Below are 14697 nucleotides of genomic sequence, written 5' to 3'. Positions count from 1 at the left end.
AGACCTGATGGCTCACCGCTGTCTAATAAACAGGAAGAATTCAGCATGGTTTTGGTTTTGGTTTTGTTTTGTTTTGCTTACCTGTGTTGGTGAATCAAGTGCGAAGGAATATTCTATGACTGCCTAGGAAAATCAGGTACTACTTGACGCACAGAGCTGAGTAAAGTCTTCCACTCAGTGTTAAGATACCATTCCAGAAACCAAAACTGTATCTTTTCCTATTGTAGAGAAACTTTAAAGGTGAGCAGACTTATTCCCCTGTGTTGCATTCAATGAAGAGTGCTCTTTTTCAACTGGCCAGAGGTGGATATATTGGAAAGCTATTGAAGCTTAAACTTTTGAGTCCCTTGCTGGGAATAAGTCTATTCCAAGACCCTGGGAGAGCTCCCAGACATGTGTTCACAAAGCATGTGCTTTATCAAGTGCAAAATAAGACATTTAGCCACAAACTGTGTAAAGAGTCTCTTCTCTCTGATGTCCCCTTGGCTGCATTTCCCTTTACGTGACACTGGAATTCCAGGGAGAAGAAGTTGAATTGGGAATACAATCACCCAGATTGTGTAGGATATAGTTACTTGATTGACTGTTAGCTTTGTGTACAGCTGAGTTGGTACTAGCTTCCAGGAGTATTCCTACTAGCCATATGTTACCTCAACATTCAGTTACAGGGCCAGAAGTTCTCTTACATAAGAATACAGCCTACAGAGTTTAGCATGGAAAGTAGATGGAGAAAAGAAACAATTCTGGAAACAGAAACTTGTTTTCAGGAAGTTTGTTCAATCGTCATATACACAATTTTAAGCAGGAGATTATTAATGCCTAGTCAAAAATGGGAATTCCTTCCCTTCCAAAATATACCTGATAGTGCAGCATATATAATTATAAATGTGCCATACATTTTTTTCTTCTTTTTTGATGGAATCATTCTAAATAAAATTTATTGCAGAACAGGGCTACATATATTAATTACTTCCAAGTCACATGCTTTATTCATCTTAGCATGTAGGGTCATTTTAGCATATCTAATGCATCTTGTCCTAATAAAGTGTGGCAGACCCAGAGGTAACTGCATGCCATTCACAGTAAAAGTGGTAACTGACTAAAATAAAGAGAGAACTTTTAAATCCAAGTAATAAATAGGCTCCCATTTTATTTGATTTTCCAGCTAATAAAAATGACTGCATCATAAGAACACCTGTGGAAAACATCAAATTTGTTTCTGATTTGACAAGAAATACTGAAATCAATACAACAAATAAAATTAATAGTGTGCCTATAGTAGTGATAGGCAGAATAATGGCCCTCAAGATGATCTACAAATTGGAGCACCTGGATGATTCGGTCTGCTCAGTGTCCAGCTCTTGGTTAAAGCTCAGGTCATGATCTCTGGGTTGTGAAACCGAGCCCTGCACTGGGAATGCTCGTGCACAGTCTGCTTGGAATTGTTTCTTCCCCTTCCCCCACTCATGCATGCGCTCGCTCTCGCTCCTTCTCTCTCTCTCTCCAATAACTAAATCTTAAAAAAAAAAAAAGATGTTGACATCTTAATCCACAGAACCTGTGACTATGTTACTTTACATGGCAAAAAGAACTTTGCAGTTGCGACTAACTTAAAGACCTGGAGATGAAGAAATTATTCTAGAGTATCTTGGATTATTCCTCTGGACCAGATTTAATCATGTATTTCCATAAAGCATATTATTTTTTCCCAGTTATGGTCAGAGGGGGATGTGACAAAAGAAGAAGGGTCAGAGAGATATAACATTATGGCTTTAAAGATGATGGAAAGGAGCTGTGAACCAAGGGGTATGGGTAATCTCTAGAAGTTGAATATCATGGGGCACCTGGGTGGCTCAGTGGGTTAAAGCCTCTGCCTTCAGCTCGGGTCATGATCTCAGGGTCCTGGGATGGAGCCCTGCATTGGGCTCTCTTCTCAGCGGGGAGCCTGCTTCCCCCTTTCTCTCTCTGCCTGCCTCTCTGCCTCCTTGTGATCTCTGTCAAATAAATAAATAAAAATCTTTAAAAAAAAAAAAGAAGTTGAATATCGTGAGGAATTAGATTCTCTTTAGAGCTTCCAGAACAATGCAGTCATGCTAACATCTTTATTTTAGTCCAACAAGACCTGTGTCAGACTTATGACACACAGAACTACAAGATAATATACTTGTCTTGTTTTAAGCCATCAAATTGCCATATATTTTTGGCAATATATGATAGCAGCTATTAAAACTAGTACTGTGCTACTACAATCATATTAATGAGTATTGTCAATTAGAAGACTATTTGACGACTTATTGCACTAGAAAATTTGACATGTCCTTAAATATTAAAGGTCAGCTATCAAAGTAATGTAGAGTGGCTCTGTGCTCTAGTTGTTTGGGATATCCAGGTTTACACATGATGTTCCAGTGCAATTATTAATAACTCTCTTTTTACTCTCAAAGTTTTGGTTTATAAGTTACGTCACTACTCTAAAGAAATCTGGTGGAGATTTTCCACGATTATCAACAACTTCCAAATTTACCTGGACACTACAAATTACAAGTTGTGAAATTAAAAGAAAATGTTCTATGACAGGAGCTGGCAATCTATACCTATGGATAAAATCTGGCTCACTGCCTCGTCCTATATTATTGCCCATGAGCTAAGAATGATTTTCACATTTTACATGGTTACATTTTAAATGGTTACACAAGTACCTATGTAATATTGATTTTGCCTGTTGACAAGATCCCTACTAAAATCCCTACTGTCCGACCCCTTAAGAGAAATGATTAATAATAAAAACCAAATCTCGAGCAGTCATATTAGAAAAAATATGGAATTCTTGGGGCACCTGGGTGGCTCAGTGGGTTAAGGCCTCTGCCTTCGGCTCAGGTCATGATCCCAGGGTCCTGGGATCGAGCCCCACATCGAGCTCTCTGCTCGGCGGGGAGCCTGCTTCCTCCTCTCTCTCTCTGCCTGCCTCTCTGTCTACTTGTGATCTCTATCTGTCAAATAAATAAATAAAATCTTTTAAAAAAATATGGAATTCTCTATTCTTTCTATAGGAAATGATTATATGAAATCATTGTTTTATGAGGAGATGATTAAAGAGTATGTAAGCAGAAAATACGGGGGAAAGTGTTACAAATATGTGTAAAGAAATCAGATTTTTTAGGGGCGCCTGCGTGGCTCAGTGAGTTAAAGCCTCCGCCTTCAGCTCAGGTCATGATCCTGGGTCCTGGGATCGAGCCCCATATTGGGCTCTCTGCTTGGTGGGGACCCTGCTTCCCCCTCTCTCTGCCTGCCTCTCTGCCTATTTGTGATCTCTGTTTGTCAAGTAAATAAATAAAATCTAAAAAAAAAAAATCAAACTTTTTAATGTTGTTAGTTTTAAATGTGTTTGCGTATGTGTCAGCATACAAAATTCATAATTCATTGTGCTTTATTTTGTCATTTAAGATAAGCATTTATTCTCAGACTTCATTTAACATTTGTCATTTTTTAAATAGAAGACTCTCAAAATTAAACAAGCTTTAGGTCTCCCTAACCTGGACACGACTCTACAGGCTGGACAAGTCCCTAAAATCAGTGTCCTTTAATTCTTTTGCTCACCCTCTTCCATGGGGCCGAAGGCATCCAAGGAGACCAGGTCAGTGCAGGCTCTCCTGCCATCACCTTCACAGGCACAGGAAGGGTACCCAACCTCAGGGCAAAAGAAGGAAGTGCTGAGTGTGTACAGCACAGCTCAGGGACCAGGACCCCACTGGGCCACACCTGCTAAGAAGCTGAGCCTGCAAGGAGTCAATAGTCCGAAGCCAGGCTGCTCAGAAGATGCCATCAGGGAGACAGAGCATCTCATCTGAAGGCATCTCTGCCTTTCTCTGCAGCTCTGCAACTGGCCACTAGATCCAGCTGCACTTGTCTTGAAGGTGGGTAATACTCATTGTTCTGTTCAACTGAAAGTGGTCTAGCAGGCCAAAAACTCACAAATGCAGCTTTTAGTTACACCAACAGGACATGCTTAGGGCTGGGTCTGAACCAGCAGTTGATGAGTCTTGAGAGCAGCCCCATATTCACTTGCTTCAAACATAGCACTACAGCAAGCCCTATGGCCATGCTTCATGCTACTCCTGTACAAAAGTATTTCAAGGACCCTCACAAAGACCCCATCATGACTACTGTGCTATTTTTCCAGCGTGCTACACACACGCCAGTCTTGACATTACATTTGCTTCTCTCTGCCTGAGATTCACTCTGTCCTGCTCAAATGATACCCACGCAGAGAGGCTTTCCCTAACATTTCTATTGAAAAAAGTAACTGTTTCACACTTTACAACCTCAATCCAGTTCATGATTCTTCCTGGCCCTTCACAAACCTAATATTTTATCACATACCTGGATTTTTTTTTTCTCTCTCTCACTGATAAATTACAAAATTGTAAGGACTTTGTCTATTGTGGTCCCTATTGTATTTCCAATACCTAAAACAGTGTCTGAAACATGTAGGGACTCAAATATCATTTAGAAAATGAATGATTGAATGATATATGCTTTTTTCAACTGATCAGGGAACTAACCTCTAACATATTCATATAATTGAGATACACTCCTAGAAATCACTTCAAGGTTATCTTGATTCTGTACAAGAGAGTATTTGACAGCTTTTTTCACTAGAGAAAAAAAGAATGACAACCGACTTTGGCAGACTACTCAGCTAAATTTGATCTTGGATAGAGTAGTCCATATTAATTAATTTCCTTTAAAAAAGCAGAATATTAGAAGATGTATAGTTATTTCTAGTTAATATCTCAGTGTCATGGAAACCATGGCTTTTATATGGCTTTTGTATGGCAACATTAAGGGGGCTTGTTAAAACAAAGAGAGGAGCTTTGCACAGTGGCAGTATCGTAGCCAATGAGTTTATCCGAGGCGCGATTATTGCTAATTAAAACAAAGAGAGGAATTACTATACCTTTTGCCTGAAGTTAGAATGATAATATTAATGTGAAGAAAAATATTGCTTTTGTTTTGTTTGTTTGCTTGCTTATTTTGTACTTTATTGTATAGTCCAAAGATTAAATTGTTGAACAATGATGTATGCATGGAAATAAACAAGGAAAGTACAAAGTTTTGATGGATATGGAAATTTTATGAATACTACAAAAGAAATGCTGCCCACAATTTATTTTTCTTGTGATTTATCAAGAGTCTTCAATCTTTTGACAACTAAAATTGAGTAGTGGAATAGAAGTGATCATAGGAGGTAGAATTATTTGTCATTCTGGCTGTTTCTTTGCAGGTACAAAAAGCCGCTACTTTATGGAAACTCAGCGACCCACCACCTCCAGCAGAGGCAAAAGGGTCATATTGTAGCTTATAGCACCAGCCTTCTCTGATACATTGTAATAACACTTAAATAGTCCTCATCACAAAAGCCAGGTGACATCAAGATAAGGGCAGATAGAGTCACATTCCAGAAAGACCTAAGAGTTAACATTCAAATGAACCCAGAGCTCACAACAGACTCTGAGTTTATAGATCAATAGACCATACCTAAGAGCTTTGAGCCACACAGCCTCACTATTGCATGGAGAATAACCACCATAAGATCCTGTTTTGAGAGCACTGAGATGTACATTAACCACAAAACACATCAATCAACAAGTATACTCAAATGCTTATTATATATACATAGTGTTCTAGGCATGAGGAGGAGAATAAAGAAGTTTGAGAGAGGGTTTCTACGTTTTATTCCTCTAACAGCTGAAAATTGATTTGGAAGACACAAACAAAAACCAGATACATGACATGCTTTAAGTGACTAATGCATGGTACTGAAGATTAAAGATATATATTTCTCGCTGAAAATCAGGGTAATCAGGAAAGCTTCATTTGAAAAATGCAGTCTTTGGACAGTGAGGAAAAAGGAAGAAAAGGTGTTCCTGGCAGGGCTGGAGATGATTCAGTGAAGAGGCATTCAACCAGTTTGGCAGAAACAGAGTGTACACGTTGAGAAGTAGCATATAAGATATGAAAGGAAATTTTGCGGTACTTGAAAATACAAGTAAAATAATTTGTCATGTATTCAAACACCTCCTTTGTATTAGATACAAAATGCTTTTTACACCAAATATTTTGTGTGTATATTTTATTAATATCCTGAAAAAATTATAATCATGTCAAAAATGTCAATGTAATTGTCATCTATAATATGAAGAAAATAAATGAAGGAAAACATACATGGGAAGTAATTTATTAAGAAATAATATGGTTTTTGTTTCACAAATGCATGTCTACAATAAAGTACACAACTAAGTTCAGTGACATCTATATGCAGGATCACCATGAATGAATGTTATTAATGTGTAACAAAGTGTTTAGTATTGTGTCTAAAAACCATGTGAATGATGAAGGTTAGTGCTGTGATTTCAATGACATAACTTCCAGAAATTTTTTTTTAATTTTATTTTTTATAAACATATATTTTTATCCCCAGGGGTACAGGTCTGTGAATCGCCAGGTTTACACACTTCACAGAACTCACCATAGGACATACCCTCCCCAATGTCCATAACCCCAGCCCCCCTCTCCCAACCCCCCTCCCCCCATCAACCCTCAGTTTGTTTTGTGAGATTAAAAGTCACTTATGGTTTGTCTCCTCCCAATCGCATCTTGTTTCATTTACTCTTCTCCTACCCACTTAACCCCCCATGTTGCATCTCCTCTGCCTCATATCAGAGAGATCATATGATAGTTGTCTTTCTCCGATTGACTTATTTCGCTAAGCATGATACCCTCTAGTTCCATCCACGTCGTCACAAATGGCAAGATTTCATTTCTTTTGATGGCTGCATAGTATTCCATTGTGTATATATACCACATCTTCTTTATCCATTCATCTGTTGATGGACATCTACGTTCTTTCCATAGTTTGGCTATTGTAGACATTGCTACTATAAACATTTGGGTGCACGTGCCCCTTCGGATCACTACGTTTGTATCTTTAGGGTAAATACCCAGTAGTGCAATTGCTGGGTCATAGGGTAGTTCTATTTTCAACATTTTGAGTAACCTCCATGCTGTTTCCCAGAGTGGTTGCACCAGCTTGCATTCCCACCAACAGTGTAGGAGGGTTCCCCTTTCTCCCCATCCTCGCCAGCATCTGTCATTTCCTGACTTGTTAATTTTAGCCATTCTGACTGGTATGAGGTGATATCTCATTGTGGTTTTGATTTGTATTTCCCTGATGCCGAGTGATATGGAGCACTTTTTCATGTGTCTGTTGGCCATCTGGATATCTTCTTTGCGGAAATGTCTGTTCATGTCTTCTGCCCATTTCTTGATTGGATTATTTGTTCTTTGGGTGTTGAGTTTGCTAAGTTCTTTATAGATTTTGGACACTAGCCCTTTATCTGATATGTTGTTTGCAAATATCTTCTCCCATTCTGTCAGTTGTCTTTTGGTTTTGTTAGCTGTTTCCTTTGCTGTGCAAAAGCTTTCATCTTGATGAAATCCCAATAGTTCATTTTTGCCCTTGCTTCCCTTGCCTTTGGTGATGTTCCTAGGAAGATGTTGCTGCGGCTGAGGTCGAAGAGGTTGCTTCCTGTGTTCTCCTCAAGGATTTTGATGGATTCCTTTCTCACATTGAGGTCCTTCATCCATTTTGAGTCTATTTTCGTGTGTGGTTTAAGGAAATGATCCAATTTCATTTTTCTGCATGTAGCTGTCCAATTTTCCCAACACCATTTATTGAAGAGGCTGTCTTTTTTCCATTGGACATTCTTTCCTGCTTTGTCGAAGATGAGTTGACCATAGAGTTGAGGGTCCATTTCTGGGCTCTCTATTCTGTTCCATTGATCTATGTGTCTGTTTTTGTGCCAGTACCATGCTGTCTTGATGATTACAACTTTGTAATAGAGCTCGAAGTCCAGAATTGTGATGCCACCAACGTTGGCTTCCTTTTTCAATATTCCTTTGGCTATTCGAGGTCTTTTCTGGTTCCATATAAATTTTAGGATTATTTGTTCCATTTCTTCAAAAAAAAATGGATGATACTTTGATAGGAATTGCATTAAATGTGTAGATTGCTTTAGGTAGCATAGACATTTTCACAATATTTATTCTTCCAATCCAGGAGCATGGAACATTTTTCCATTTCTTTGTGTCTTCCTCAATTTCTTTCATGAGTACTTTGTAGTTTTCTGTGTATAGATTCTTAGTCTCTTTGGTTAGGTTTATTCCTAGGTATCTTATAGTGTTGGGTGCAATTGTAAATGGGATGGACTCCTTAATTTCTCTTTCTTCTGTCTTATTGTTGGTGTAGAGAAATGCAACTTATTTCTGTGCATTGATTTTATATCCTGACACTTTACTGAATTCCTGTACAAGTTCTAGCAGTTTTGGAGTGGAGTCTTTTGGGTTTTCCACATAGAGTATCATATCATCTGCGAAGAGTGATAGTTTGACTTCTTCTTTGCCGATTTGGATGCCTTTAATTTCCTTTTGTTGTCTGATTGCTGAGGCTAGGATTTCTAGTACTATGTTGAATAGCAGTGGTGATAATGGACATCCCTGCCGTGTTCCTGACCTTAGCGGAAAAGCTTTCAGATTTTCTCCATTGAGAATGATATTTGTGGTGGGTTTTTCATAGATGGCTTTGATAATATTGAGGTATGTGCTCTCTATCCCTACACTTTGAAGAGTTTTGATCAGGAAGGGATGCTGTACTTTGTCAAATGCTTTTTCAGCATCTATTGAGAGTATCATATGGTTCTTGTTCTTTCTTTATCAATGTGTTGTATCACATTGATTGATTTGAGGATGTTGAACCAACCTTGCAGCCCTGGAATAAATCCCACTTGGTCGTGGTGAATAATCCTTTTAATGCACTGTTGAATCCTATTGGCTAGTATTTTGGTGAGAAAATTTGCATCTGTGTTCATCAAGGATATTGGTCTGTAGTTCTGTTTTTTGATGGGATCCTTGTCTGGTTTTGGGATCAAGGTGATGCTGGCCTCATCAAATGAATTTGGAAGTTTTCCTTCCATTCCTATTTTTTGGAACAGTTTCAGGAGATAGGAATTAGTTCTTCTTTAAATGTTTGGTAGAATTCTCCCGGGAGGCCGTCTAGCCCTGGGCTTTTGTTTGTCTGGAGATTTTTGATGACTGTTTCAATCTCCTTACTGGTTATGGGTCTGTTTACGCTTTCTATTTCTTCCTGATTCAGTTGTGGTAGTTTATATGTCTCTAGGAATGCATCCATTTCTTCCAGATTGTCAAATTTGTTGGCGTAGAGTTGCTTATAGTATGTTCTATAATTGTCTGTATTTCTTTGGTGTTAGTTGTGATCTCTCCTCTTTCACTCATGATTTTATTTATTTGGGTCCTTTCTCTTTTCTTTTTGATAAGTCTGGCCAGCGGTTTATCAATCTTATTAATTCTTTCAAAGAACCAGCTCCTAGTTTCGTTGATTTTTTCTATTTTTTTTTTTTTTTTTTTTTTTGGTTTCTGTTTCATTGATTTCTGCTCTGATCTTTATGATTTCTCTTCTCCTGCTGGGTTTAGGGTTTCTTTCTTGTTCTTTCTCCAGCTCCTTTAGGTGTAAGGTTAGGTTGTGTACCTGGGACCTTTCTTGTTTCTTGGGAAAGGCTTGTACTGCTATATATTTTCCTCTCAGGACTGCTTTTGCTGTGTCCCACAGATTTTTGAACCATTGTGTTTTCATTATCATTTGTTTCCATGAATTTTTTCAATTCTTCTTTAATTTCCTGGTTGGCCCATTCATTCTTTAGAAGGATGCTGTTTAGTCTCCATGTATTTCGGTTCTTTCCAAATTTCCTTTTGTGATTGAGTTCTAGCTCCAGAGCATTGTGGTTTGAAAATATGCAAGGAATGATCCCAATCTTTTGATACCAGTTGAGACCTGATTTAGGACTGAGGATGTGATCTATTCTGGAGAATGTTCCATGTGCACTAGAGAAGAATGTGTATTCTGTTGCTTTGGGATGAAATGTTCTGAATATATCTGTGATGTCCATCTGGTCCAGTGTGTCATTTAAGGCCTTGATTTCCTTGTTGATCTTTTGCTTGGATGATCTGTCCATTTCAGTGAGGGGAGTGTTAAAGTCCCCTACTATTATTATATTATTGTTGATGTGTTTCTTTGATTTTGTTATTAATTGATTTATATAGTTGGCTGCTCCCATGTTAGGGGCATAGATATTTAAAATTGTTAGATCTTCTTGTTGGACAGATTCTTTGAGTATGATATAGTGTCCTTCCTCATCTCTTATTATGGTCTTTGGCTTAAAATCTAATTGATCTGATGTAAGGATTGCCACTCCTGCTTTCTTCTGATGTCCATTAGCATGGTAAATTGTTTTCCACCCCCTCACTTTAAATCTGGAGGTGTCTTCGGGTTTAAAATGAGTTTCTTGTAGGCAACATATAGATGGATTTTGTTTTTTATCCATTCTGATACCCTGTGTTTTTGATTGGGGCATTTAGCCCATTAACATTCAGGGTAACTATTGAGAGATATGAATTTAGTGCCACTGTATTGCCTGTAAGGTGACTCTTATTGTATATTGTCTCTGTTTCTTTCTGATCTACTACTCTTAGGGTCTCTCTTTGCTTAGAGGACCCCTTTCAATATTTACTGTAGAGCTGGTTTGGTGTTTGCAAATTCTTTCAGTTTTTGTTTGTCCTGGAAGCTTTTAATCTCTCCTTCTATTTTCAATGATAGCCTAGCTGGATATAGTATTCTTGGCTGCATGTTTTTCTCGTTTAGTACTCTGAATATATCATGCCAGCTCTTTCTGGCCTGTCAGGTCTCTGTGGATAAGTCTGCTGCCAATCTAATATTTTTACCATTGTATGTTACAGACTTCTTTTCCTGGGCTGCTTTTAGGATTTTCTCTTTGTCACTAAGACTTGTAAATTTTACTATTAGGTGACGGGGTGTGGTCCTATTCTTATTGATTTTGAGGGGGGTTTTCTGCACCTCCTGGATTTTGATGCTTGTTCCCTTTGCCATATTGGGGAAATTCTCTCCAATAATTCTCTCCAATATACCTTCTGCTCCCCTCTCTCTTTCTTCTTCTTTTGGAATCCCAATTATTCTAATGTTGTTTCTTCTTATGGTGTCACTTATCTCTCAAATTCTCCCCTCGTAGTCCAGTAGCTGTTTGTTCCTCTTTTGCTCAGCTTCTTTATTCTCTGTCATTTGGTCTTCTATATCACTAATTCTTTCTTCTGCCTCATTTATCCTAGCAGTGAGAGCCTCCAATTTTGATGGCACCTCATTAATAGCTTTTTTGATTTCAACTTGGTTAGATTTTAGTTCTTTTATTTCTCCAGAAAGGGCTTTTATATCTCCCGAGAGGGTTTCTCTAATATCTTCCATGCCTTTTTCAAGCCCGGCTAGAACCTTGAGAATCGTCATTCTGAACTCTAGATCTGACATATTACCAATGTCTGTATTGATTAGGTCCCTAGCCTTTGGTACTGCCTCTTGTTTTTTTTTTGTTTTGTTTTGTTTTGTTTTTGTTTTTGTTTTTTTGTGGTGAATTTTTCCGCCTTGTCATTTTGTCCAGATAAGAGTATATATAGGAGCAAGTAAAATACTAAAAGGGTGGCAACAACCCCAGGAAAATATGCTTTAACCAAATCAGAAGAGATCCCAAATTGTGAGGGGGGAGAAAGGGGATAAAAAGAGGTTCAGAAAGAAAAAAAAGAAGAAAAAGTAAAAAAAAAAAAAAAAAAACAATTAAAAAAAGAAAATGAATAAAGAAAAAATATAAAAAAGAAATATATATATATATATATATATATATATATATATTAGATAACTAGTTAAAAAACGTTAAAAAGAAAAGGGTAAAAGTTAAAAAAAATTGACAGAAGAAAAGAAAAAAAATTGAAAAAGAAAAAAAATTAAATTAACTGCAAGGCTAAAGAATTATAGGGAGAAAGCCATGAGTTCCGTGCTTTGCTTTCTCCTCCTCTGGAATTCCGCTGCTCTCCTTGGTATTGAAACTACACTCCTTGGTAGGTGAACTTGGTCCTGGCTGGATTTCTTGTTGATCTTCTGGGGGAGGGGCCTGTTGTAGTGATTCTCAAGTGTCTTTGCCCCAGGCGGAATTGCAGCACCCTTACCAGGGGCCCAGGCTGAGTAATCCGCTCAGGTTTGCTTTCGGGAGCTTTTGTTCCCTGAGCGCTTTCCGTAGAGTTCTGGAGGACGGGAATGAAGAAGGCTGCCTCCCAGTCTCTGGCCTGGAGGAGCCGAGAGCCCAGGGTCCCACTCCTCAGTGTGCCCTCAGAGAACAGCGCCCAATTATTCCCATCACCCTGGCCTCCGGCTGCGCTCCGAGCTGACAGAGCCTGCAACCTGTTAAAGGTAACTGGAGCTGAGAACTCACTCCTCAGCTCAGTCTCTGTAGCTGGCTTCCCCGTTCTAATACCTGTAAGCTCTGCAACACTCAGGACACCCCCTTCCTTCTGTGACCCTGTGTGACCTGAGGCCACGCTGACCCCGCGTGGGCTTCACCCTGGTTAAGCCTCTGGAGTGATGTCCCTCAGCTGAACAGACTTTTAAAAGTCCTGATTTTGTGCTCCATTGCTCCGCTGCTTGCTGGGAGCTGGGCCCTCCCCCCGCTGTCTATCTTCCCATCGCTTTGGATTCACTTCTCCGCCAGGGCTACCTTTCAGAAAGTGGTTGATTTTCTGTTTCTGGAATTGCTGTTCTTCTCTTCAATCTCCCATTGGATTTGTAGGTATTTGCAATCTTTAGATAAGCTATCTAGCTGATCTCCTGCTACCTGAAGTAGTCTCAGCCTGCTACTTCTCTGCCATCTTGACTCCTCCCAGTTCCAGAAATTTTAAATGACTCTTCATCAAGTTCTAAAAAAAAGTCGTCTTTCAAGGCAATTATTAGTGGCATCTTGGAGAATGTAGTATATATTAAATGTAGTATATATTAAAATGTAGTATATATTAAAATGTATAAAATATTTTATGTTCTTTTGAAAAATAAGAATAGTTTCTGGATTTATATAATTTTAAGTAGATTTTTTTACCAAATGATGAAAATCATGCAAGATGTCACAAAATTCTTTGTTGTATGAGGCCATCCTATATGTTGCAATCTGGCTCGAGGAGCCCCTCAATTCCAGCAAAAAACAAAATCTTGACCACAAAATTCCACAATTATTCTTAGGGTTCAGTGTCATCCTCACTGAGAAACACTGACATGAACAACAAAGAATTGTGAAAATGTTTATAAAAGGAAAAAAAGATACAAAATCTTGTGGTGCTGAATGAAGAGTAGCCATCCCTGATGGTAGCAAGAGAAATTATACGTTTATTGCAAAACTACTCCTGTTGGAATGGCGTATAGATTTAAAATATGGAAATCACATTGGAAATATGAAAAAGAGAATGCAAGTGTAAAAGAATCATAAAGGGAGAATCAATAGCAATTGATGAATGATTGGATGTGAAGAATGAAAGAGAGGGAGAGTCAGAGAAGTTTTGTTTCTTTTGTTCGTTTTTGTTTTTATTTTGTTGAAGTAACAAATCACCTTTTTTTGATGGCTGCCAATTTTAAGGAAAATACATTTTTAGGTTGTTTTTTTTTTTCATTTATTGTTGGGTTTCTAACCTTTAAACATTGTGCCTTAAGGCAATGGAGTAAACATAGTTGATGGAAGAGACAAGCTAGTGTTACTTTGCATGATACTTGATGAAAGCTAATGGACACCGACTCCCCACACTCCTGACACCCTAATGGTCAATCCGTCCCATTTCAGTGATGGACAGCCACAGCATAACATCTGCTACACTAGTCTGTTGCATATATCCTAAAGGCATCCTGCAGACCAGAGTAATTTTCTGCTTAAACACAATCACAACCTACTCTTTTCCATTTTGATTAGTATTCAACATTTGCAGTGGGGATCATGCTGAAGAGTGAAAAGGTGATGGATAAGTAATCAAAATACATCAAAAATGTCATGTAACTTTTGGAAAATAATAGGATTATTGATTGAAACAAAAAAAGTTATAGTGGGATGGATAACTGGTATTTGGAGTTAAAGGGAGGGTTTGATATTACAAATGTTATTTCAAGGTAAAGATTTATTTTAAAACAATTTTACAAATAAAAGCATGAAAGTCTTCTTTTAAAATTTGTATCTCAGGGAACTGATGAAATCCTCCATTTGTAAAAGGATGTTTTTGCTATATTTACTGAATTTTTTTTCTATATTTAGTAAACATAAGCATATGATCCTTCTGCAGAAATACATGTTTTCCCTGTAGGAAAGCCACATCATAACAATACTTCTGTAACTCATTGTAGCTAATAATTTGGATGGGATATTTGGCTATTTGGGATATTTAGTTATATTTACTTGGATGGGATATTTAGCTCTTTGTCCATTAGTTCTTTGTCCATTAGAGATAGTACATGATTCACCTTTTTTTTTCCTACCTGCTGTGATAATGAGTAATTTTTTTTAAGATTTTATTTATTCGACAGAGAGAGAGAGAGAGACCACAAGCAGGGGGAAGGGCAGAGGGAGAGGGGGAGTAGGCTCCCCCAACATGGGGCTCATCCCAGGACCCTGGGATAATGATTGAGCCAAAGGCAAACTCTTCACCAATGGTGCCACCTAGGTGTCCTGGCAGTAATCAATTTTTAAATAATTAGCT

At 38.1% G+C, this 14697-nt stretch overlaps 1 non-coding gene across 1 annotated transcript; it reads left to right on the top strand.

Annotated features, from left to right (window-relative positions):
- Positions 1–4870: 4870 nt before the first annotated feature.
- On the top strand, positions 4871–5006 carry LOC125094481 (U4 spliceosomal RNA). The gene has a single exon (XR_007125515.1). It is a non-coding gene; the product is annotated as a U4 spliceosomal RNA (small nuclear RNA).
- The last annotated feature ends 9691 nt before the right edge of the window (positions 5007–14697 follow it).

This window comes from Lutra lutra, chromosome 2, assembly GCF_902655055.1.
Source record: "Lutra lutra chromosome 2, mLutLut1.2, whole genome shotgun sequence".
NCBI classification, from domain to species: domain Eukaryota; kingdom Metazoa; phylum Chordata; class Mammalia; order Carnivora; family Mustelidae; genus Lutra; species Lutra lutra.
This window is presented reverse-complemented; position numbering and strand designations above follow the sequence as displayed.